The sequence below is a fragment of the Manacus candei genome, unplaced genomic scaffold (genome assembly GCF_025592945.1).
Source record: "Manacus candei isolate 608988 ecotype Guabito, Panama unplaced genomic scaffold, ASM2559294v1 h1tg000014l, whole genome shotgun sequence".
Taxonomy (NCBI): domain Eukaryota; kingdom Metazoa; phylum Chordata; class Aves; order Passeriformes; family Pipridae; genus Manacus; species Manacus candei.
Window position 1 is genome coordinate 54,962,329 of NW_026138062.1, and position 26,939 is coordinate 54,989,267.

Here is a 26,939-nt window from a genome sequence, read left to right on the forward strand (position 1 = left end):
CTACAAACAGCTTTGTGAAACCAGAGTGTCCCTGACACACAGCCCTGGGTAACTGCCATCATTCATTCTCAAAAGTCAGCTTCAAACAGCACCATCTATGTTTGATACGCCCTTTCCAAACATCAAGATTTATTCTTGGGAGCACACAATACCCTGAGTCTGTACTAAAGAACTCATTGTTAGAGTTCACAGGACTCAATAAATAAGTCCCAATCTTCAGCTTGCCATTTTAAAGGAAATATGGTCAATTACATAGATAAAACTAGGAAAAAATTGCCTCACACTTCATCTGCCTATGATTAACAAACTATACCCTGCTCTGAGACTGAAGAAAGGGCAACATCCAACCTGGCTGTTTTGGGAGCTCTTGGAGAGTAGATGTGCCTTGAAACCTTAGCATGACACTGGGCATTGCACATCATTGCTCCAAGTTCTCCTCTACGCAGGAAAAGTGGCACAGCCACCCCTTCCCCACCAGCATGGATCCGTGTGGAGCTTCATGACGAAGCTCTTTCCCCGTCTTCTTCCTCTGTGGGAAGCAAGTGTGGGAGGTCTTGGTATGCCACAGTCCAACATGCCTGCTGTCTGCAGCAAGCTCTACCCAGCATTTTTTTTCCTGAACTACCTCTGGCATTATTCAGCTAGATCCCTGCATGGTGGAGATAAGTGTGTGGACATGAAGGAAAAGGCTGAAAATCAATTGCAGTAAAGTTTGCTGATGAGAGGAGTGCCATTGGCAAAAAAGGGAAAACACACTAAAGACATAGGGAGCCGAGAGAACAGTGTGTTTTGCTGAAGAAAACTAAGCCTGTTTCAGGGTCTCAATTCTAATTTTAAGAAATTCTGTAATACCACTGGAAAAGGTATACAGTGAGAACTTCAGTCTCTGCAGCAGTGTCTGACTCTGAGGTCAAGTGGGCAAAAGCAGCTTACACTCTTGGCAGCAAGGTATGGATTTTGCAGAAAATGAGAATGAACCCACATGCAGTGACCTTCAGAGTGAAACTATTTTCTTTAGATTGTCTTGATGGACGAATGGACAGAAGAAAGGAACAAAGGAAGGAAGGAAGGAACAAAAGAAGGAAGGAAGGAAAAAAGGAAGGAAGGAAGGGGTAAAAAATAGGAGACTGATGTAGGAGAACTGAGTCGGAAAAGGGTGAAAGATTAATAATTTATAATTAAAATACAAGAAAAAAAGCCTGTAAGCATGATTACAGAACTATAGGAAAATGTACTGCTTTATGCAGAGTTCTGTATAAATGGATAAGTCTGATTAAAAGCCTAGGGAGAGAGAAAACACCCTGCAGAAGGAAAAAAATCAGAAGGATGTTTCTTTGCTCATTGGCAGTGTTATGCTGATTCTTCTTTCCCTCAACTATTCCAGAAACTTGTATTATGGTTATTACTCCTATTCATTTGTTCTCCTTTGCTTTGTAAACCAGGAGAATGACTTCACCATAGAGAAAAGAGGGCAACTTTGGGTCACCTGGAAATTTTGCCATCTCTAGTGAAGAAGGTTTAAATAGTGACAGAAGCTTTACAGTACAACACAAGCAGAGAAACAAGACACTCCATCTTGGGGAGATGACACTTGCCAGCTTCTAGGCTTGTTATTGATGTCCTATCAGATACAACCACACCGGATTATCCTGTCAGGAATGGTAACATGCAGCACAGAAGGTGCAAACAGTTATTTTAACTCACTGCAGGAACATGTGCACTCACACACTACACATTTTGAGGATGTTACCCTGCGGAAGGGACACCTATCAGCTAAAGATAGGCATAAAGCATTTGGAGCCTTCTCAACACATGCTTGCCCCGGTCGTTTTTATATACAAACAAGCTACTTCTTGAAAGCAAGGACTGAAGCTCAGATGAGTATTTATTGAGCATACACTTAATTAAAATGCTGGGTTTGCTGCTGAGGCAACAGACTCATGAAAATAGAAGGAATAAAAGTCAAGAACTTTTGAGTTGAAGTGTTTGAAAAGCAAAGACTCATGAAACCACAGTAGCTCTGAGTAAATGTCTTGTCTGAATGCTAATTCATGCCACTGAAAAAGTATATATAACATCAACTATAGCAAAAAGAAAAAACATGCGTACTTTAAACAAACTAAACCACTCCAAAACCACCCTGAACCATATGCAGTGCTGGAATACAATTACTTGGGGTATATATTCCCAAGGAGCAGTTTTTATCAGTCAGTAGCTGGTTTACATTTTCTCAAATAAATAAACTGTATGTGTGTGACTTTCTATTGCTTCATGAAAACAAAGTTACATAAAAGCTGGTTATTTGCAGCATAACCTTTCTGAAGAAGCCTCAGCTGATATCAGGTAATTATTTGCCACCCGAATCTAATACTTTCCACCTCGTGCCAAGTCATTTTCACAGTATCTGCAGGGTGTGATGTGGATCAGAAATACCTTCACCATCCGTCAGTGCTGAAAATCACTGGAGCTGAATACGTCTGCCCGTGTTTACCCAGCAACCAGAGTAGCGTTGCTAATGCGAAGGTCGCCCCATGTGAACCCATCAATCAGTGAGCTGGTGTTTTCAACTCTGTACCAATATCAGAAATAAGCTCAAGGGAACAGCTTTTAACCCTTCACTGTTTTTAAATGGTTGAATCCATCTGTCCTTCATGGAAGTAGTTTTCAGAGCCACTTCCAAAGTGACCTTCTGTATGCAACTTCAATACCTTACCTATGAGATACACCTCTGACCTGCCCAAGAAACTGTAACTTAGCTACTGAATACATCTCAATATGGGTAGTGTAGCTAAATAAGCTGTAACTTCTGGATTTAAATGTCAAGAAAACTCCTAGTGTGAACTGATCACCAGCTATACTAAGATACAGTTTAAACATTTCAACTCAAAATAGAGTATTACATTTAATTACAAGTAGCTTTCAATTTTATTTAAGGTTGAAGTGGTTCCTGTGGTTTTTTTTATTCCTAATTTGATTTTTGGGGGACATCTATGTTAAGATTACAAACGCAGTCAGCTGCTCAGTCATACTTTAGGGTAATGTTCTATGTGCCCTTCTGCTTTGTACAGATAGATGCCTTTATGCTCTTTTTGTGATTAAAGCTAGCCAAATTTATTAATTCAAAACATTCTTTCTATTTCTAAATTGTCTGCATACAGATTGGGATTTCCATTAATTTCATTCTTACCTGAAATTGTTCAATGGGTGCTTTGTCCAAGCACACCTCAGACCACAAACTTTTTGTCACTGACCTGCAGTGACTGATTCAACCACCTCATGTTCCCAGTACTGAGTCTGGTAGAGCTGTGTGTCTGTGTGTGGGTTAGAACCCCGAACAGAGAAGAAAAGGTTTTGATGAAGGCATCTACAAAGATTCACAACTGCAAAACCTGAAGAAGCTTATCTTGGAGCTTGTGGAAAATAAGCATAACTAAAAAATACGAGATCTTCATTTGCCACTGAAGTGTATTCGCCTCTTGGCAATAGTTCACAACAACATGGGCCCTGGCCTGAATTCTGGCTTTATAAAATTTTAACCCTACAGAAGTGTCCTGAAGCATTCAGTTAAACAGTTGAGATGACCTAGATTATAGCTGGAGCTAATAAAAGCTGTTCTTTTAAGAAGTTAAATCCTGTTGTACTCCAAATCAACTTGTGGAGAGAAAGTTAACTGTGAAATAATCCATAGCCTTTCCTTATGTGTCCTAGATTATTTCAGTGCTTGTTTTTCATTTATTTGGTTGCTTTTTGTTTTTGATAAAACTGTTCTAAAATTTGTACTCTTAAATAAGGTATATAATACAAAATGAAGTGATCAATTGAAAGTCAACTTGTTTTGAAAAATGACGCTGCTTTATGTGATGAAGTTTTGTGAAATCTTCTGAGAAATAAGTGCTTTACAGCATGTTTTTGCAGTGTTTGCCACTCTTGCTCGAGACCATTAGCTTACACGCATTCTCGTCTGTATCGTTCCTCTAAAGTATTGCAATGGGAAATGATTTTGGCTTCTTAGCTGTTCTGCTGCTCACACAAAATCCAGTGACAAGTCATCAGAATGTCTGTGATGAGACAGTGGTCTCAGCAGCTTTGTGCAGTGGCAGAGATGACAGTACGAGGTGCTAATACAAGTCGGTGATTAATGGGACGTAAGAACACAGATAGATTAGATTGGATTAGGCATGCATATGTTTAGTTTAAATTTAAACCTTAACCAAAAAACCAAAACAAATAAATAAATTCTTGTTGTTTTTTGCCTTGACAAAAACACCAAGCTATTCTAAATCACTCTCTGGCTTTCCAGTGGCAAGTAGCTTTAATTCAAAGAAGTCTTACGCAGCCTGACAAATCGTAGTCTCTATATCTGAACTCTTTCTGTCTATTACCTGTCTTATACCTGTCACAGCAGCAGCAAAGACAGATAAAGGAATCAGCAGCAGCATCCAGGGTGAACCTAGCCCTGGGCATATTGTGTGTTACATTGATGTAGGCAAAGGTGGGATTTAAAATCAACCAACCCATATAAGCAATCACTCCCAATTCAGTATTAATCAGTTGAAAATAATCCTTGCTACATCAGGAGCAGTAGCTCAGTGTAGTACTATGAAAATCAATGAAAATTCAAGCTGTATCGCAGATGTACTCTCTGTGCCTCATTTTTCCACAGATAAAACTGGGCTGCAAAGTTTAACAGTTTGTAGTTTGTATTAACCTGTGGTTAGACTTGTAGGAATCCATGGCTCTGTGTTATCATGCACTGGGGCATCAAGTGATCTCCTCCTTACAGACTCCTCCAAAGTTTTTCCTTTCCTGTAGGACCACTAAGACTGTCCTTGTATGAGCTACAATTTCCTGTTCTCCTGCTAGTTTATGCATCAATCTCAACAAAGCCAGGTCCATGCAAGCACCTGTTTAAGCCAGTTTAAACCACTTCTTCCTTCCTGAAACAAAATGCAGGGTATCTTCCTATAATTTTTGCAGACACTTTAATTTGAAATACTCTGAGGTTTTATTTTTAAAAAATCCTGTGTATTTTCTTTTTTTCTGCCAAATCACGCTCTCTCTTTTCCTCTCAGTGCTCGAATACCAGGTGACTTTAAAGGAATTGCTGAGATAAGGAATATGGAAGATTAGTATGTTCCCTCAGTAGCAGCTCTTCACATGAGAGAGAGAAGTGTACTTTGGCCTTTAGATATTTTTTCCCTTACCTACTACAAGGTCTTGGCAAGTCATGGTCAAGTCAGAGCCCTTCATCTCCAACATGATCTCATCGGACATTGTTTGATCCGAGGAAAATGCTGAGGGACCTACTCAGAGAAACCTGGCTCAGTTACAGATAGAAGCACATCAATAAAGAGCTTGGCTGGGTATCTCTACCATGGCTAATACAGAGGAGTTCAGGGAAGTGGACTGGGATGATCGCTGTTGGTTCAATGTGGAGATGCCATTGGCAGGGTTTTGTGTGAAGCAGAAACCAAGCAAACTCAGCAGGTAGTGCCACATGTTTGGATTGAGGCACTGATATGCTGCCAGTGCTTTAGCAAAGATCTCCTCCAAAGTTCTTTTAGCACAACTACAAAAAGAAACATAAACATTTGTGAATGCACTGCTGCTGAGACCTGTCTCACAGGCAGTGGTCGCAGGCATGTTCAGAAGACATACAGACCTGTTTGTAGTGCAGCTTGGGCTTGAGTGCATCAGAGAATAGACAAGAAATTAATTTCACCTCTTCCTGTTCCAGCAACTGAATTTTAACCTAGAGCTCTTTGCTGCCCCTGAGAATGCTTTTCCTGAACAGCCATGATGAACTTCCTGTAAGCAGTGAGGGACAAAATGGACAGGGACTGCACCAGGGTGCCTTGAGTCAGTGTGGAGGTACCTCAGCCCAGCTGTGGGAGAGCAGAGGAGCCAGCTCTTACAGCCACCCCAGTACCACGATGCCCTTTGCCACCTGGAGGGAAGAGGGCAGTAAAGGGAAAAGAGAGCAAAAGGAGCATTTAGAAGTGAATCAGTTAAAAAGTTTCTCTCCATGTGAACCTGTCAATCTTCTGTAGAGGATTATGCCCACTGGGGTGAGTAAGCCCAGGCGCGCACACACACACACAAACACACACACACAGACTTTCGCATAGTATCACTAAGACCTTGTGGTTAATTATAGCTCTGAATCTGACAGAGAAAAATTAGAGGGGAGAGGGACAGCTGCGGGATCCTGGGGTGTAGGGTCTGATTTCCAATGTAATCTGCAGCCCACCAAAGATCTTCGCTTTGGAAAAATAAAGTTCAGCCATTTCTAGTCCCTGCCTGCTGCTTTTCCATTGCCTCATGCGTGCTGTGAACCTCTGAGCTCCTAGCAGGGTCCCCATAGCAGCAGCCTGGCCCATGCTAAGCGAGGGTGGCTTGTGCCAATGAAAAATATACATAGGCTGGGATTGCTCAGATCTCCTTTTCTTTCTGTTCTGCTTTTTTTTTTCTCTAGCTTGTTGCAGGGGATGAGTCTGTAAGACCAGTGCTAGTTTCTTTCTTCCTAGGTCTGCCTGCAAATCTCTCCTAAACCTGGAATTAAAATGAGGTGGCAAGTTTTACCTTTTTCCGGTGACATGTCATCTGACTCTTCTGATGTCCAGAGGCAGAGCCTTCAGAAACAATTCTGTTGATTCCACATTTTAAGGATATGGATAGTTCAAGGTCTGGGTATTGCTTCTGTCTTCCTTTGAAACATGGGAGACTTAGGGAGTCTTGCTGCTCATCTTGAACCTGTTTACATGCAATGATCTCATATTACATTAAAAAAAAAAAAAAAGACTCCATAAGGTGGTTGCAACATGAGCCGAAAGGGAGAATCCAAAGATTACATAAAACTGGGATCACTGTGTTTAAGGTTTGCACCTCTGGTCTGGGTTACAGCAGTTTGAGAATCATTTTAATGTACATAGACAAATAATTCCTCATACTTACTAAAGTACAGTCAGGAGTTGGGACCAGGTCTCCACTACAGGTTCAACACCATTTTTGGATGCAATCATAACTTTTAATGCATCTTGGAAGGCCAAAGAAACTCCAATGAACTGGAAAATGTTAGTGATGTGCCAATGCTTGAAGAGTATATGGGGCAGGGAATTATAGGCTGCTTAGCTTCACAACAATCTGAGGCAAAATCACGTACTGGCTGATTAGAAGATGGAAAATCCTACACAACTTTAATAATTTCTTTAAGTTAGGAATTTCTCATAGCAGTTCCTACTTTAGTAGTACCATTATTTACCAGTATTTTCCAAGGAAAATTAGTTTAAAACATCCTTACCGGTTTAATGTCTTGCTCTACTTCCAGATGCGTATTAAAAGTGAATCATCTTCAACATAAGAATAAAGTGCAAACCTCACACAAATGCAGACCCCAGACTCTGCCAGAGTGTATTAGAAGTTAAGCACGATGCAAAATATTGATTTTCTTTTGAAAGCTATTTTTGAATTGTATAACTGTGGTCAGCCAAATTCTGATTTCTCCATTCAGAGACAATAGTCATTAAGAATACACTACAACTTCCTAGACTTCTTTTAGAGAACAGGTACAGTCAGGCATAGGATCATAGAATCATTTGGGTTGGAAAAGACGTTTAAGATCGTGGAGTCCAACCATAAACCTGGCCCTGCCAAGTCCACCGCTAAACCATGACTGTAAGAGCCATAAACACACATCTTTTAAACACTTCCAGGGATGGTGACTCAGCCACTGGTAGGCCAAGCAGACAGACATCTTTAAGACACAGCTGAAGCAGCTGAACACATTATCAGTTCCATTTCCTTCAACCAAACTTTCAACAGAGATCAGCTGACATAACATTAAACGGAGTAACCTGATGCAATGCAAAACAGGCAGGTTAGTTAAAATTACCTTTACCAGTGACTTGAGCCATAACAGTCTGACTTTATCCTCACAAAAACACCCAAAGAGTTGGTTTTCAGCTCTCCAGAGTAGACAATAAACAGCAGCATGGGTACAAAGGTAGATCAGATTGCTCAAAGTCTTGTCCAGCTGTGTTTTGAAAATCTCCAAGGGTGGAGATCTTAAAAAAGCCTAAGATGACATTTTTTCCATCACAAATACCCATTCCCTTTTGGAGAGAACATTTCCCCTTTGGAGAGAACATTTCCCCTTTGCTGGGCTCCTAAGAATAAAATCCTCTGTATCCATGTACTGATTTATAGCCTCTTCTGTATTCTGCTGGCTTTGCAAAACAATCCCTTTCCTGTTAACCCATGCATGGAGGCATGTCCCAGAGCGCACAGATACAATAACCTAACATCACCACCTACATGGGCTTTGCAGGTCCCCCTTGAAGCATACGTTCACGCCAGGTCGAAAGCTTTTCTTACAGCTGATAATAGCGAAGCAAGAAACCTTGTTCCAGTTTTGACTGCATAGCTAGGTGATGGTGGGCGGCACACGTCACCTATCCATACAGCTCCAACTTTAATGCAGCCACCATGATAGCTAGCCAGTTAGGTGGTTTCACCTCTCAGGAATGCTCTTGGATTGCCAGATGGAGGCTCTAGTGAAAGGCAAAACACCATGAGCCTGAATCTCTACTAACTTATCCCTTTGTGTCTTTCGAGAGAAAAACTGCTGGAGGTGTAAAGACAGCTTAAGCAGAGCAGGGAATCTGGTGCTGTAGGGCTGCTATGAGGACCACTGAGCCTCCCACAGGGAGAAAGACTTTCCAGAAAGGCAAGTCTGTGATGTGTCCCGGAGCAAGTCAGGGCTGGGCACGTCTTCATTACTACACTGCATTGAAACATTGCTTTGGAGGCCTGAGCTAGCAGTCAGTGCTGAGACTAGGTCCAGGGCGCTGACAGACTCTGTAGCCAAACCTTCTCAAGTACTTGCTGTTTTCTCCATCAGGGCAGAAATTGCTCCCTGTTTAACTGTTTACACCAAAACCTAGAAAAAATGTAGTCTGAGAAATTACTGAGTATTACAGCACTGTAGTTATCCCACAGCTCAGCTGCTCTCATTTCTGCTTGTTGTTGTTCCTTTTCCTTCCCCTCAACCCCTTCATTCCTCTGGTTCACCCACCATCCAGTCATTTTCTCTACTTGGTGGGGTTTTTTCTCCTATGCCTCCTTTTCAGTCTCTTTCTCTCAACCACTTCTCTTCCCCTCCCCCTGCCCTACATTTTCTGGCAGAGTTTTGGACTCTGAGTTCAGTTTTATTCTTCCCTGGAGAAATGACTTAATGCCTTGGCTCTAATGAGCAGTTTGCTAACTGTGAGACCTTGCTGCTTAGTCTGTATGGAGATGTGCACACCAGTAATTGGGAACCCCATTTTTCTTCTGCTTTGCTTTTCTTCTCCCCCTGCCCCCCTTTTTTTCCTAGTCTCATTTAGCCATATGATGGCTGAAGAGAGCAAAGAGTCAGACAACTGGGTAAGACCTTTTGTATTAGATCACTGCTGTTCATGTGCTCAAGAGAACAAGCTCAACAGCTCAGGGAGCACGGACTGCAACATGAATGAGACTCATGAGTATATATAAAGTTTCCTCTTTTCCCCTGTGGGGATGTTTTCCCACTTATTTTGCAAGCAGATTAAGCTGACCATGGATTGATTGTATATGCACTGCAATGTGGACACTGCTCTGGGTTGCCATCTGTGGGGGCACATGTCAACTGAGCCCTGCTTTCCCAGAGCTGCATTTGGCTGAAGACAGCCCATTCACCAACAACTTTCCAATGTTCCCAGCTCTGACCAATTCCCCTCTACCTCATAAACACGGGATTTATCCAAGTTTTAAAGGCCCTTGGGTACCCTAACTTGATCTGTTCCATTCAACCGCTTCCTGTAAACGGACATTTATGGTAATTTTAGGGGCCACCAGGGCCCATTCTCTATTCAAAGTAAACCTTTGCTCCCAAACGTCTAGACTTTGACCTCCTCTCTCCCCAGCTTTCATGGTCAAACTCCGCTGTGCTTCGCACTCTACTCTCTATTTGCCTCTGAAGTGCCTCGTCCAGCCCCTCTGATTCTTTCTTGTGGTCTTCGCAGCTGCTGAACATCCTCCTTGTGAGACATGGGAAGACACCAGCAGTGGTAGTCAGCAGGACTTCCTTCAGCGAAGTAGTCACAAGGCACCCCACCTGCAAGAGGCCAAGCTCCAGTGCACTGCAAGTCCTCATAAAACAGAGGCTGAGAATACAGAAGGAATCGTTGCTGCAGCTGATAGAAGGTGACAGACTTTAAAAGTCATTTTAGTGCCTGAAAAATCTCAAGAACACAAAGTTTCCTGATGAGAGTCACTAGGTGTTTCTATTTCTAAAGCTTAACAAACCACAGAACTAGCCACACCCTAGAGTTGTCCACATTTCTCTTGGATGGCTCTTTCAAAGTCACCTAGTGGCTGCTATCCTGTAATGAAGAGCTTCCTCCTGATCACCTTCTTGGGATTCACCAGGGCCTAACTCTTGGTGAAATTGCATGTGCAGTACCCGTGTAGTTGGCCACTGTGGCAGTGTCAGTATCAGCAGCTATCCACAAAATCTAGATAGCCTTTGTGTGTTGCTGTGTGCCATGGTTGCATCCAAGTCCCTGATTCATTGTCTAGTCCAAGAACCACATGCAAGACCTTTATTCTGAATGTACTCCCAAGAACTGTACATGACAACAATTAGTATGTTTTTAGTGCACAGCCTGGAGTCCCTGTCTTAAAAGTACAGTTTTTCCTTGTGTCATTCAAGACCACATCCTGCCTTCCAAGCCATAAGTTGATAACAAAATGTAAAGCTCACCATTAACAGAATGTATAATTAAAAACTTTATAATTGACCTGTTAGCTAAGCTGATTAACAGCGGTCAGTTAGAGCTACAAAGTCTCTTGCACTCATACTTGATTCCCCAAATTTAACCTAGAGGCCAGTGATGTTGATCTCAGGAGGCAGTCAACCCCTTTCTTCTAGTGATTCCACATCTGAGAGCTACTGCACCTCAGACTGCAGCTGCTGCTATGCCTGGTGCTTGATATCTCTCTCTCTCTGAGAACTGGATAAGGCGACTACTGTCCTCCCACAGACGTGACCCGTCACAGGTGATGACCTCATATCATCGTGAATTAATGCAAAATTTTCAAGAAGTGGGGGGAATTTCTAACACCATGAATCCCATCTTTCTTCCCTCCCCGCTTTGATTTTTTTTCCCACTTTGGCAGGTCTTTAGTATCTCTGATATCAGCTTCTAATTGTTTGGGTCATCCTTGACATTAGTTTTCTGCTCAGCAAAACCTCAGAGGGTGACAAGCCATGCTGACACTCTACAATTTAACAGAGCTAAATACGGATCAGAGTCTGACTAAGCATTCTTCTTCAGATATTTTTACACCATTTCCCACCCATCTGTTATATTTGGAATAATAGTAATTAGCAGTTCATGTCCAAACCCCAAATTCACTTGCAAATACTTGAACTCATGACCACAGTTGGGCATCAATTTTTCAGACCTCACTGCATCAGTAATGCCACGTAAAAGAAAATTAGATTTGACAGCTGTTTAAATTGCAATAGCATACACTAAGCATATCTTATACTGTATAGAAGTGCAGAACAAATACATAGTGTTTTTGCAGATAGTACAGATATACATGTGCTTACTTTTCTCAGTGGAACAATTATTTTTTTACCAGGGGAAATGTTTCCCTGCTCTTTTAAACTTTTTAACAGCATGAATTTTTTTTTCCTGTAGTACATTAGGACTCAACACCCTCACACCTTTAAACAAAATTCCACCTTGTAAAGAGATTTTACCCTAAAATTGATGCAGGGGCTGTTCTAACAATTCTCAACTAGTAGTTTGAAGAGTATCTCCAGCTCTAGCTCAGAGTCCATGTTTCATCTGAGAGCTACCATATTTTAGGTTTCACTTTATTTTATTTTAAACTACATATCTTCCATGCTGTCTAGTTCTTAGCTCTGCTCCACTGTTCTTTGATTTAATGTTCTGAAACAACTCTGAAACCACTGAATATTTCCCAGACTTGTCTCCAAATTGTACTCTTGTACTTAAAAGAGAAAAGTCTATATTGAACAACATGAGAGTTACCAGGTCCCTCTTGGCAATGTTAGGGAGGTTTTATGGTCAGTACAGCTAACACTGGCCTCCCATAAATAAAGAAGTGAAATTTTACACCTGTGGACTGGTGCCAAAGCTGCCTTCTCTATTTGAACATGCTGACGCTCTGTTTTTGTTGGTGTATGTGACATACAAGCCACTGGTTTCCAACTCCAACCACAGCAGTATAGGAAAGGCACACCGAAACCCTCCTCAGAGGCATCTGTGGACAACTCACTTTTGCATTTACTGTTATAATCTCCCAGGACTTTAGCCTCTTTCATTAACTCCTTCAGCTTTGTCAGCTGTTGAAAGATTGCACTCTGCGTCTTCTAGACCTCTCTCACACCCCTTTCTGAGCTTCACAAACACATCACCCTTGACTGATTTTCTTTGAGTCTTCTTCCATTGCAGGCAGTTTTGATCTGTCACACTCTTGTGCACCAGAGAGCTACAGTTGCTACTTCAAGCAAATGAGGTAGTTGCAAACTTTCCTATGCACTACACCGGTCCAAGGAAACTCTCTCTGGCTTCCTCATTTCTTCAGGCAGGAAAACTGGTGGTTTGCTGACCACCCTGAGATCTATCATCACCTCTTACTGCTTTAATAACTCTCCTCACTTTTTTTTACACTACAAAAATGTTATATTTGCTTTTTTTTTTTCAATTTTACTCCAGCCACGTAAGCTCTTCAGACACCCGACGACCTTAAAACGTTCTTCTGCTGTTTCTCCCCGGGCCAAGATGATGTGCAGGACCTATTACACTCCATGCCATCCAAAATTCACCTTACTCTCCTAGTGAAACACCTGGAATACTAAATACAACACAGATCACACCTTGCAGAAATTGTGTCTCCTGAGGGGTATGTTGGATGTAAATAAACACGTGCTTTGTATTCTGAGGTGCTCTTGCCAGAATCCCGCTGGGGCATCTAACATAGAAAATATTTGGCATTAACTACCTACCCCAATATTTTTCCCTTTCAAGTAGTAGAAAACTTGCCATTTTACATTTTCAGTACTTTTAAGGATCCAAAGTTCACCAGATGTACTAACAATTTCACTTCTGTCACCCCCAATACAATTCTTGGCATGACTAGCCTGTTCAAGGACTTTTAAGTCTCCATTTTAAGGCAAAATGAGTTTTTGCATTGCAGTGAATCATATAACAGTTGTATCCTTTCAGCCTTATTCTTTACTGACAGCTTCTCTATCATCTTGAAGATGTTCTCAAACTCTTCCTCAGTGCTCTGCTCTCTTGCTCCTCCAATAAAGGCACCTTTCTGGGAAGACTGAAGGATTAATCCATCTTTAGTCAGAGCCACTCTTCCCTCTTGTACTTTTCAAGTCTTTAGATTTGTAATATAAAAATCTAGTTCATATATATACTTTTCAGTGGAGGTAAAATCACTACATTTTAGCATTGCCTACATGTAGATAATCTTTAACAGTCAGTGTCCAGTACAAAAATATGTCTTATTTATTGGTTAGAAAGTCCATTTGTCTTGAGTAACAGCAAGAAGAGCCACTGATCCTACAAAACAGCTGTTTCCGTAGTGCTACTGTTAATTTCTCATCCATACTGTGGATGCTCTGTTGGAATATACAATCTTTAGCAAAGTGGTAGGACATGTTCCTTTTGCAATTTTTCCTCTTCTGCCAGAAAAATATTATCACAGTGTGCGCTTTGGCGTGTTGGTTTTGCTTGACTCTGAACAATGTACACTTCTCTGCTTCCACTCATTTCTCCCCCCGGTATAGTTGAAGTCTCTGATGTATTGCACAACCTTCCTCCCCTGAGCATCACTCTACCCTCTAGTATCACATTCTGTACACACCTCTACAGTCTGAAAAACCAACCTAAGTGCAGCCTTCATTGAGGGCTTGGTGGTCTGCACTCCACCATACAATCTTTTTACTCGGTCTAATTGTGTTCCAGAAAACATCCAGGCGAGGTATGACAAGAAAAGTACTCAACAAGGTACTCTTTTATTCATAAAGACCTTTGATATGTACAAAACTGCTTTTGAAATACTTCTCTGGCTGTTTTTCCTCCTGAAAACCACTTGCTTTTCTGTCTCACTTTCAGTAGCCTATTTTCGCTCACTTAACAAGGGTATTTCCAATCTCTAAATGGTTGTCTGAACTTTTTATGACTAGGAAGGATAGCAAAGCAATTTCAAGGCACGGACACAAATGCTTCTAGAAAACAGTTTGGAACTAATTTCATGATATGTTGATCTTCCCTGGACTTGGGAACTTATCTCTAGGGAGTTCCAGACTGAACTATGTATAGTCCTTTGTGCAGTGTTCATTGTATTCCCTATTTCCTGTCATTTTCTGTAACTGAAATCCATTACAGTCTTAATTATATTAGCCACTGTTAAGCATATCAAACCATGGTACTTGTTTTTTTTTCCTTAATAATTCGGAAAATTTAATTTAGCTTTTAACATGACAACATCAGCCACAGGATTACTAACTGTGATTCAGTAATTTAGATACAAGCTGTTACATAGCTATTGCTCATTTAGTCTATCCTTGAAGAATAATGAGAAACTTATTTCTTTTGCATAGTAGATTATTTGCAATCTGCTTGAACTTTATAGCGTATAATCACTGACCTCAACCGTACTGTGCTGGGTCTGCTTCATGACTACATCAAGACCTGAAAGTTTTAAAGACGGTATATAAACAAGAAAAAATGCCCCCAGAGCCAGGAATAATAAAAATTTTAAGCTGCATTGTGTAATTTTTAACACAGCAAGCATTTACTTTAGTGTCTAGGAATTACTCTTGTGTACAAATACATGTGAATTAGCAGAAACCCTGATTATAACTTAAACTGAACTGAACTCCTGTCCTTAGATTTTCTAATAGGATTTGTCACTGCTCTGTTTATTTCTGATTATTTTTCAATCATTACCAGGTAGTAAAGGTATGGATGAAGGTTTCTGATGCCATTTGTTCTCAGTCATTATTTGTATCACAATATCAGAGACATTTGGGCTTTTTCACAGGGGAATATGCATGTCTGAGCAAATCTAAGTAAAACTTTATGGTGCCTGAAACAGCTTAAAGCAACATTTGGGACAAACAGAAAGGCTGACTCTCCTCTAAACTTAAGCATGTAAACTTAAGCATTAAATTCCAACTTTTGAGCAGCAGTAAAGACAACTGAATTACCTTTGATTGTCCCTCTCAGACTGCCCAGCATAATGTAGGATGGGTGGAGCATTCCTGCCTTGCATTCTGGTGGCTTGGAGCACTCTCCAGTGAGCTGTATATCTTCTCTGCAGTCTGGTCACAGCTTCCTCTCCAATCTACCATCAGATTTCATCATCAGCCATATTTCACTTCGAGACAATGGGAAGTTGGCCGTACACCACCAGATTTTTTTTATAATCCATGGCTCTCAAATTCCCCAGTGTTCTTGGTGCACCTGAGGAGGATTATAGTCTCAAAGTTGGCACAGACTTACAGTGACTGCAAGTAGCAACATGACAGACAGAACTATAAAATCATTTTTATTGTAATGCTCTTCTAACAAATGTATAAACCTCTGAAATTTTCATTCAGTGGACTGAAGCATATCTATATGCAATGGGATTCACAATGGAAGTTTTAAATTATTTTATTATTTTTGGAGGAAGAGAAGTATATCTTCCCCAGGGTACCAGAGAGAGAGAAACACAGAAATCAGCCTTAAACTTGGAAATGGCATAACAATGGGTCTCTTAATGAAGACCATGAATTTCCTAACTCTTAGGGATATGACAAGATTATTTCTGTGTGAAAATGTACTTGTACTTGAATACACAGTACTAATAACACATTTCAAGCTGGAGCTATGAACTCCTAGGCCTGTGCACTTTGTTCAGCTACACTTCAAGACCAGGTACATTTAAAAATGATGCTACCGCTGAGGCTTAAAATTACTTCCCCAAAACCATAACTCTACTCCATAATATTATTAAAATCATACTTATAAATCCATATTAAAAATATGCAAGGACTGAAAGTCAAGGACAAAAAATTGGGAGCTGCTTATGCAATATTAATGTGTGACTGCAGATTCATTTTCCAATGGGATGCCTACATCTATTAACTTCCCAAAAGCCCCAAGGCCCCACTTCAGGGGGTAGAAGAGCTTTCTTGTGCAGGATGCTCACAACATCTTTGCAGGAGCTGAGAAGCATGAAGCAAAAGGAGAAAAATATAACAAAACATCCTTTATACATTATGGATTTTTGTAATAAGAAATAATGTAGGAACTAACAGAAAAATAAAGAAAAATTTTGGGTCATCTACCAGACTGGAATGTCTAGGTTCACAGCTTATCATTTGAACTGTGGGCTTGTATGCCCACTCGATCCTCTGTTTCCCCCACTCCCAATCCACAGCCTGTGTCCTGCTCCTGAAATCATCTCTATTCTTTCTGCACATCAAGTCTGAGCCCATGGGCACATCGAGGGCTACCTCTAGACTAAATGTGATGCTGAGCAACTGCCTAGTCCCAGCTGAACCCTGAGACTGGAGACAAAAGAAAAGAAGCTGGAAGGAGATGAGAGAGGAGAAAGTAGCAGATGGGAAGAAAAAGTGGAACCTCCCAGTCATTCTACAACACTGGAGCTATGGGGCTAGCAGCATGCCCAGAAAACATTGGGTCTTCAGGAGACAAAGCTGCCAATGTCTGAAAAAACTCCTGTTCAGAAAGCACAGACTTACTAATTTAGGGGCTAGCATGTTAGAAGAATTTTCACAGGGACATAAAAAAGCACATACCATATATAAAGGCACCAGACCTGTGCCAAATTTCAGACATTACTTCAAAGTTCAGACTTTCTTAATGAAATAACTCTCCCTCTAATCTCATGTTTGGAAACTGTTGTTCCAGTTTAGCTGAAGTAGTTGAACCATCCCCCCCAAATCATCATTAGGTAGACATTTGGCATGAAAATCTTCCATCTGTACTGTTTGTATTTGGCAGAGCATTTCATGGCCAAGTGCTTTAAAAGAGTATAGCTTTGGAAACGGTGAGATGTGCCATACCATGAGCCATGAAAATTATCCAAGGAGTTTCACAGGACTTCATGGAATAATTTGCAAAGCAGGGGGGTATGATCCTGAAAGCATAAACTTACTTGCTCAGGACTGTAAAGAGAACTAATGAAAGAACTTTGAATAGAATTGCTGAGAACGGTTTCCCAAGCTTTTTTTCCTCAACTTTTAATACTAAAGACTTCTCATCTTGCCTCCTTTCTTAGCCTCTAATGCACTTTGACATTGATAGCGTTACATCTACAGTGTCATTCCTGTATCTTGTGTTTGCAAATCTAGAGGAAAGGGATTTCTGCCCAGTGTAGGAATTTAATACTGTATTAGGGTGTCCTCAACCCCACCTACATCCATCAGATTGCCGGTTCTCTTCTTGGGACCCCATACAAATTCCACTACATAAACCTTGGCTCTGCTATGCCTGCAGCTACAGGGCAGCTGTAGCCCAATCCCTTTATTCGACTGCAAAGACTCACGTTGGGACTCCTACCCGTCCCTCCCTAAACCCTGGAAACTGTCTTTCCTCAGCAAAGGGCAAAAAGCAGACAACCACAGAGTGATTTCCTCAAGCAGGGGTAAAAGTCCAATCACCAGAAGACTTGGTCCAGTAGGAACTACAAGGGGGAGTTGTAAGAGTTTGCTAATGCTGTGTGGTTCTGAGACTATCTGCCTTAGTTTACTTCACCACAGTCCTTAACAGAAAAGAAAGATCACCAAAAATGTCCAAGGTTTTAGGATCTGCAACTTCTATTTTGCAAGCTGAAAGTGTCCTGGGGTGTTATCTGCTGTCAGCTGACTGGTGTGGTGTTTGAGGCTGGGACAGGTAAGGGTTGCCTCATGGAGGAATGCTGTAAAGTTTGCACACTTACTGTTTCTTTTCTTCCACTATTTCTGACTCTTCCTAAGTTAGAAAATCAAGTTATTTAAAGAAAGAAAAATCATGAAGCACAAAAAAATTGTGCAAACTGACTTTCCAGTCACAAACAGGTCAACACAAGCCAACTGGCATAGCCACTGTGCAGCTCCTCATAGCTCTAATTATCTATTTCTCTTTTTGCAATTTGCTAAAGGGATCTAATTGTACCCTTTGCAAAAGGCAATTCAGGGAATGTCTTTCCCTGTGTAGTTATTTATAAAAGGGCAACCCAAGCTTGATAGTTAATGAACCTCAACCTGCACTGAGTTCAGCAAGGGTGATTTCACCTTGCCTCAACCCTTTCTCCCTATCCATGCCCATTGGATGATAGGAGTTTGTTAATACAAACCTTCTCTCTCTGAAGCTGAAACTCTTCTAAACATGTCAGGAGTATGGGAAAACACAAAAGGAATTTCTCTGGCCTGCAAAAAGTGCTAAGCTTAACACAATGGTATCTAATAACAGCCATGCCAGTGTGACTGGCAGCTGGCCAGGTCCCTACTGACTCCAGTACTAAGCACAGCAACACATGCTGGGGCCTCTTTCTTTGGCTAAGCCTGAAGACTTTTGCCTCACACCCAGCCCACATTGTGCTTGGCATGAATGACTGGGGAGACACTGTGAGGTCTGAACATAATGGGATCTCCGTCTGCAAGCCTCTCTTTCTCCAAAGTGACCCCCTCCCCCTCCATCATTCTTCTTTTCTGCAGATTTAATTTTCTGTAAAGTTCACACTTTCCATCTCAACAGCCAGGATATACAAACATAAGCTCAGCTTCCACCCTTGACCAAACTAGAAAAGAGACCTTCTGTTATTGTTGTCATTGCAGAGGAAAGCTTCTCAGCTGGGGAGATGTCAGACCAGGGGGCACAGGCATTAATTACTCCTGTGCATCACCATCTCCAAGCTGAACAGACTGCCTGAGCACAGGAATGGGAGGAAGTGAGGGAAGCAGTCAGAAGATGAGGGCAGCCTGGTCCAGTTTCTGTGAAATGCTATTTGCAGCTCCCTAGCTTTGGACAGACTGACACCACTCACCCATCTGAAGGTCAGAGCCCACCACCCTGCAATGCTCTTGGCATTCTCCCATTTCCTGCTCCTGGAAGGGTGGGAGAGGAAAACTTTTCCTCCCATCCTCTGGATGCTCTCCAGTCAATGAACCGCTGCACACTACATGCAGTGCAGCAACAGTGGAAAAATACCACTGGTACTTGGAAAGGAGATAAATGCTCCTTCACTTTTGCCAGGACCAATGGAGAAAAGATGAGCTGGAGCGGCAAAACTTGTAACCCAGTCCCAGATGCACCAGCAAACAACAGACATCCCACCACACACAAAGAGACATTTGATCAGTTGAGACTGCTCCGTAAGGGGACAAAACAGTGATCTCCCCAAGACTGCCAGGGATGGTTTAGCAACGTAAGCAACTGGCTTGAGGCAGGGAGACTTCAAGGAACCTGTTTCAAATCCCAGTAGAACCCATTAAGCAGTTTATCCTCAGACAGATAAAATGCCTATCAGGTGGTTACTGCTCTCAGATTTTTTGAATGAGACCTCAGAGACTGAGCTCATTGCTGGGCTTAGTGGAAAGTAAAGACCTCGTGATGCCAGCGGTAAGAGCAGAAGTTTTCCTCGGTTACTCTGGTTTTTTTCCAGGCTGCCTTCTGTGCAGGTCTGTGCTATCATGTGCATGGCTTTTCTTATGGCAGCACAACCTACAGAATATTTACATGCATATGCTGTGCTCTCTGCCATGGTCCTTTGAGAGGAACCCACTCCAGAAATATACAACTTATATATAATCAGATCAAACAGAGAAGGTGTTGTTCTAAGATTCAGAAAGCTCAACAGAGAAAAGGTTTTCTGAAAAAAAAAAAATTCCTTTCATTTCAGATCAAAGGAACAGAAATGTACACTTTTTTCCTGCCAAAAAATATACTTCTGTCAGAAAAGTTTCTGCCTAGAAAGAATCTTCATTTGCAGATATATCTTTAATGTACAACTTCCTGGATTAAATCTGTGTGGCCATTTTTGCCACCTTTTTTTTTTTTTTTATTTCCTGTTGCTATGTAATTCTCAAGTATTAGATAGTTAGGCTGTCAATTCTTCCTCACTTTTTCTTTCCTAATTTTCTCCTTCCCTCCGCATCCAGAAGGAATTTTTAACAATTCAGAAACCTGAGAAAGAGGAGTATTTTGACATATTTATTTCTTCTCTTGGAAGATAGATGCAAGAAAAAGAAAGGTTTTTTTTTTGGTTTTGCCTTTGACAAAATCAAAATCATAAGAAAAATTGCTCTGGTTCATTCTTGCATTTTTCATGTATGTGTATTTCTCATTTCCCCCTAAGTTTTCTCTCTTCCTTTTACAGAGGCAAAGGGAAGAGAAAAGAAGCAAGTATCAAAAACTAAAATGTGTTTCTCTATAGGAATCAAATTTAAATGAAAACTTCAACATGAAATGAAATAAAGCAATTAATTTTGTTTTGGTTAGAATTTTTCTTCAGAAGAAATATGTGAACGTTTAATAATTTTTAAAGAGCTTTTCACTATACAAAGTGGCTTTTTGACCTAATGTTTCAAAGAAGTACAGCTGGCGACAGGCAATCTCCAGGACACATTTCACTTGTACATGTACAGTAGGAACATACTTTATGAGAGCAATTACCAGACATATAACTCTAACATGAGTTCTACTATAAATCGCAGCATAGACATTATTTATACCAATCAATAATAAGGTGATTGTTTAAAGCACAACAGGAATTTACCTCAAATAGGGGAGACAGTGTGAGGAAGGAGTCACTTTGATCAAGGAGAGATGAGAGTCTTATCATATTTTCTGAGTGCAAACAGGATGGCAAGATTGCAGCTCCTCGCATTTAAAGGACTATAATAAAGATTGGAACATTCTCTATAGGAAGGAGGTGAAATATTAGCAGTAGGTCTTATTAAGGTTGCTCTGAAAAAGAACAGATGGTTTTACACAACTGGACTTGCTCAGCAGAAGCTGAAAAAATAATTTTGGCTAGAATTTGTGTAACTTTCCAAATTAATTCACTGTGGCCACGCTTATACTGCTTCTTCATTCGTTTCCCATGAACATCAGAGTGATCAAATTTTACCCACACAAATTCCTGCAGAAGGCACATTTTCAGCTTGCTTCCTCACATACTCAGCAGTGATGTATTTTAAAGTTGTCCTCAAAGTTTACAGTCTGATATGAAACTGGTCTTAAAAAATGCAGGCAAAGGCTTCCAAAGCCCCTTACTAGAGCCATGGTGTTGCAGCTTTTCAGCTTATAGGATCTTATGTTACCTCTTGAAACAAGAACCCACAACAATTTTTGTACTGTGTGACTGTGATCACAGAAAATTAAGACAAAACCTGCATTTGTCTGCTAAATTTCACATGAAGCAATGTTTGCTAGAGAATCATGCTTTAGGTATGATCTGGCTTACCGTGAAAGGTTTTTTGTTTTGTTCTGTTTTGCATTGTTTTAAAATATTGGTCAGCAAGATAATCTGAATTCTCTGCTGTCTTTTGCCAATCTGCAGTAGCTTGTTCAAACCCTTCTTTTGATGAAGGCATACTAATTAGCATGGCATACAGCAAAGTGTATTATAATCCATGAAACCAAGCATAGCTAATTAACAATATTTCCATAAGAATACAATTCCTGGGGGGGGGGGAGGGGGGAAACCCAGAATAATTTTCAATGAGGTGTGCCTTGCAAGGGGACTGCAGTTGGTGAAGAAATGACCAAGAGATGGAGCAAGAAGCAGGGATAAGTCACCAACTAAGCTCTCGTTTAGCTTTATGAGCAAAATCTCATTTGCATGACCTAACCCAGCCAGTCCTCAGGGTGAATAACCTTTCTTTATATGTATAACAGAGGCTAGGAGGTTTTCCTGACATTTGAGACAGAGACAGCAGCCACCATTTTTCATTCCAGAGGAACTACAGAACAAAGTTGTTCCAGTAGTTTTGTTGATTTGAGTGGGGGAGGGAGGGAGGAAGAAGGGCAGATGTTAACATTTCTATTGTGAGACTTTCATTTGTACCATCAACCATGTATTGAGGATGAGGCACCACTGAATATCAGAGCAGACATGCTGCCAGCTCTCCTAGACCATGAGGGCAAAGACTGACTAAGTGCCCCCTGGTATTTCCTCATCCTGTGTGGAGTGAGAGATGAAGAACGAAACTTTCATCCCTCTCAGAAGACACTGCCACATCTCCTCAGAATGAACCTCCAGTGTCACTCCAAGGGTGATGCAGACTTTCCAACGGGATCAAAATCATGTGATGAAAGAAGGATCACTAAATTACGCTGACTGGAATGCTGAGCCTGACCCCAATGGATCTTCAGGAGCATCACTGGCACATCAGCACTGAGGACCTGATAGCTTTAAACCCTGGAGTGCTGTCCTGCACCGAATTTTCCTGCTCCTGTCTTCTCTCTCTCTCTATTTCCCTTCAAGGGAAAGGTGGTGGTTAGGTGAATGTGTCCCCCCACCACCTGGGGTAAAAAGACAGTTAGATTGTTCTTCCACTCACCCTCTGGAGACATGTAGCCTGGCCTTTGCAACGTCATAACATGCCAGAACTCTGTCACATGAAATATTTGAACATGGTGCAAACTCACATGCTGTGACTGAGCTGGACTTTCCAAATGTCACACTGGTTTGACGCTGGGAACAGGTTCTCAGCCCTGTGGTCAACTGCACTGAGCTCCTGTGGTCCCCCAGTATAGGGTGCCCCCTTGGGCACCATCACTGACTCTGATATGTTTAAGCCCCATCTAAACTGGCCTAAACTTAGGCTGGAGTTAGTGCTACTGAAACGCTGGTCCATCTCAGACCACACAGATGCCAACAGTGTCCTTCTTGCTGGCTGTCCCAAGGGGTGCAACGTGGGGTTCTGATGCAAGTTGACATTGCCCCCACAACAGCACCACATCTCCACACCATCACAGGGGAGAGGCTATTTGACCCTATCACTTTCCATAATTTTCCACATCCACCCGCAGAGCACCAGGTGTTCTATAAGGGTTAACATCAGCACAGTAACTCTGTACTTTCATTTTAACCAGCTTCCTTTATGGCTCTCCAGCTCTGATTTCTGTTGCAACCCAAGGTGATGAACACTTCATTAGTGAGGAACTCATTCAGTTACGTATGTTGGATCTCAAAAGAATGCACCACATTCAGCTATCATTTCTAAGTAAAAAAGACCCTAGTTCTGCCAAAATCACTATGCCTACATTTTCACTTTGTGTGAGAGGTGCCAGAGGGTTTAAAGAAGGGTGATAGTCACAGAATCATAGAATGGTTTGGGTTGGAAGGGATCTTAAAGATCATCTAGTTCCAAACTCCCCCACAATTGGCAAGAACATATTCTGACTAGATCAGGTTGCTCAAAGCACTTTCATACACTCAGTTACACCCAATGCATCAAGAGCAAAAGTCCTCTCATACCACTTTTCCCCAGGCACTTTTTTCTCCTGCCTAGTATGTCCCCAAGTCACAAAAGGACTTTTTTATCTCCCACAAGCACGTGGCTCACAGAGAATGGATGGAGCAGATTTGTGCCCCTGGTTTTGTTTTGTACCTTTAGGACAGGACTACACACCTTGACTATTTCACACAGACCTGTGAGACCATGTGTTGCAACCACAGCTTCTATCTACTGTGATCTTAGGGAAGATTTTAAACCATAATCTGGGGGCGAAAAGACATACATTCCAGTAAGCATTCCAGGTCTCACAGAAGTGAGTTCACTGGGAAAAAATCTTAGACCAAGCCAGCATTAAAGGGATCACTTTAAAAAAGAAGAAAAATACAGGCTTAGTATCAGGAAATATTTGCTAGCAGAGAGCTTTGTTCAAATGTGCAGCTTTCTCCCAAAGGAAGAGATGGAGCTTCCATCACTGTAGTCAGTTAAAACTAGACCTGACAAAGCTCTGAACAATAATTCACTTGTGCTAGCTGAAGAGATGTATTGGATGGGACAATAAGTCTTTTTTCCATTTCTAAATTTCAATTATTCCCCTTTAACTTTATTTTTCTGAGCACTTGCTCTCCTCAGCTGGGTATTGCAGGAATGGATTTCAGTTAAAGGAACACAGAGGAGTGGAAGAGGCACAGAGCTCAGTCTGAATTTCTGTGTGGGCCTGAGTCCAGGAAGAAAACAGCTTCCCAGAGCTGGATAATTGAATTCTAATTTAATTATCGGCTTAATATCAAACACTTAAATGCAACAGCTATCTATGCATACTGCAGCCTTCTATTTTCAGACCCTATCTGTTTTAAAACTGCAGCTCTAATGCTGTTAGCAGATGGATGTGTGTTATTGCAGTATAGGGAACTGGAAATTCTCCATATACCAAGCTATAAATATTTCTTTGACATTTATTATCCTCACTTGAGTTCAGGTGCTAAAATACTTGGACTGAAGTCATGCTTGTAGCAGAAAAAGTCAGTCTTGGATCTTACCTTGTTGCCGACTAAATTATTAAGAACAGACAAAAGACAGCAAAGAAAGGGAGTCCCTCACTTAGTAGAGGTCACGCAACCTTTGAATCAAATTAGCTGAAGTTTCAACTCATTTAATGATACCAGTTCTCAAACACTCCTGCTCAGACAATATGATAGATCACTTCATGGAAACTTTTCTTATTCGCTCGCTCTCTCTCTCTCTCTTTCTCTCTCTCTTTTTGTTCTTTCTAGCGTGTGTGCAGTAGGATTGCCTTTGCGGTCATGAATCTGAATCCCAGTTTTACCAGCTGCATTGGATTGTAAACTCCAAGTCATATGAATCTCAATTTTGATTGCCCTAAGGGAAGTGTTGGATTATGTAAACCAGGAGATAATAGCCCTTATAAAATCCCTCCAATAAAATAAAATCAAGGTGTATGTGTCATGGTGGATTAACAGACTTGCCTGTTCCTTCCCCCCCTCCCCATTTCAGGCTCCTGGTTGCAGTTGACTAGAAACACACACTACCACAGAGGGAAGGGGAGCATACTGTCATTTGTGAATCAAACAGAAATGTGTTATATCATTTAAGGTGCTAAGTCTGCTCCCTGTTGTAAAGATCAAATTGAAGCAAAACGGTGAGTTGTCTATGTGACCATACTAAGCAACTGCTTAGGTAGCACAAAGCAGCTATTTAATGTAGAACATTTGAATGTAGTGCAGCCAAATTGAGTGCCCTGGCTTGGCATTTGTCTGGGACAAAATAATCATCTTTGCCCTTTAAAAACTACAGAGGAACTTCTAATTACTAAACCCTAAATTTACTTCTAGCAATTAAGAGTCTCACCCAAAGGTACACCTTGAATAGCACAAGATCTCTCAGCTATTCACTGTGGCAGAGCTGTGTTGTCAGTTCCCAAAGGAAAGTCCTGGCTGTTCAACCATACCCCTACCACCACGTGTATGGATGACTGTGACCTTTCTGCTGAGGTGATTCTTTTTTATGGAAGAACATAGAATCATCTCTGCAGAACCAACATTTTTCACCAGAAAATTCCACCTCAGAAAAAATCCTCGATTTTTGTTTGATAAAACCAGGATGACCCATTTCATTTGGAGCAACTGACAGTTAAGTTCTGCAACACTGCAATCCCCAGACAATTAGTGTTCGTGAGACCTCGATCACCAATATTTGCCATAAGCCAAATTACCCCTGTGGACTGAACGGACTGTATCTCCAGTGGCACCCCACTATGACAAGGAGAAGCTCCTATCTACAGGTAGATCATGATGCATTACATAAGTTCAGTCACAGATGGGTTTTTTAGCTCTTTTTATGGGGACCAGACAGATCAAAGAGTAGCAATAGGGAGGATATAGCAAGCAGCCTAAAGAACTGGTATTGTGGTCCCCAAAAGCAGGATGCCAGATCTACAAGTGCCTCTGCAGCCTCAGGTCTAAGCTGCAGCGCTGACATCCCAATCTGAGAACAGTCTGCAGGTATAAGTCTGCCATCCTGGAACACAGGCTGCAGAAGACAGCAGTGAGGAAGTGCAGCTCCATGACAGCATACAAGTGCAGGTCAGTGTTAATCCAAAAGTAAATGACACATTTCAATTCATTCAAAAGGGGAAAACCTCGGAACATTTTGCCCCACACAAAATTCCAGCTTCTCAAATGTGGGTATTTTTCTCCCTCTTTTGGAGCTGAAAGATAGATGTCAACATTCACAGTAGCAGTTCTGTCTGTCCATTCTCTGGGTTACTTTTGAGACACTTCTGCCAAACACTGAGTCATCCAGACTACTTTGCTGACAGCACGGTTCAATCAGTAGTCAGGCTGCATCTGCTCCACCACAGACAAGAGAAAGAATGGGGACACTGGAATCACAAATAAAATCTGAAGAACTAAATAACTCTTCCTCCTACCACTGTCCAACACTGGAAGCTCAGCTGTTGGTGGTGGTGCTACCAAATTTGGCCCTCCACAGTGTCATGGTTGTGTTACAGGAACGGGATGAGAGCATGTTGGTATAGGAAGAACACAGGCAGGGTAAAGGGTCCCTAAAGACTCAGATGTCAGTGCTTTAAAGTGAGACCATGTTTATAAAATCTGATATAAAGTAAAAACTTGATTCAGAGGTGAGTTGATAATAATATTTCTAGCATGAATATAGCAAACAAAGGCAAAGTAAAATCAAGACCAAAAAAATCAATAAGAAATGCCATGTCTGTTTAAAGTCCTGCAAGTAATTAACCTTCACAAGAAAACTACTGTACAATGTGCTAAATTCTCCATCACTTGAGTCTTAAAATTAAGGATAAACTACCTTTTCTTTTTCCCCCCACAAGATATGCTTTTGTTTGGGTACAGGTTGTTGGATTTAAGGCAGG

At 41.3% G+C, this 26,939-nt stretch overlaps 1 long non-coding RNA gene across 3 annotated transcripts in view; it reads right to left on the reverse strand.

The window, feature by feature from the left end:
- Positions 1–6,752, reverse strand: part of LOC127467849 (uncharacterized) — a 46,054-nt gene extending 39,302 nt beyond the window's left edge. For all 3 annotated transcript variants that reach the window (XR_007903331.1, XR_007903332.1, XR_007903330.1), the window contains exon 1: positions 6,583–6,752. This is a non-coding gene — a long non-coding RNA (uncharacterized LOC127467849). The remainder of the gene's footprint in view (positions 1–6,582) is intronic.
- Between the last annotated feature and the right edge of the window lie 20,187 nt (positions 6,753–26,939).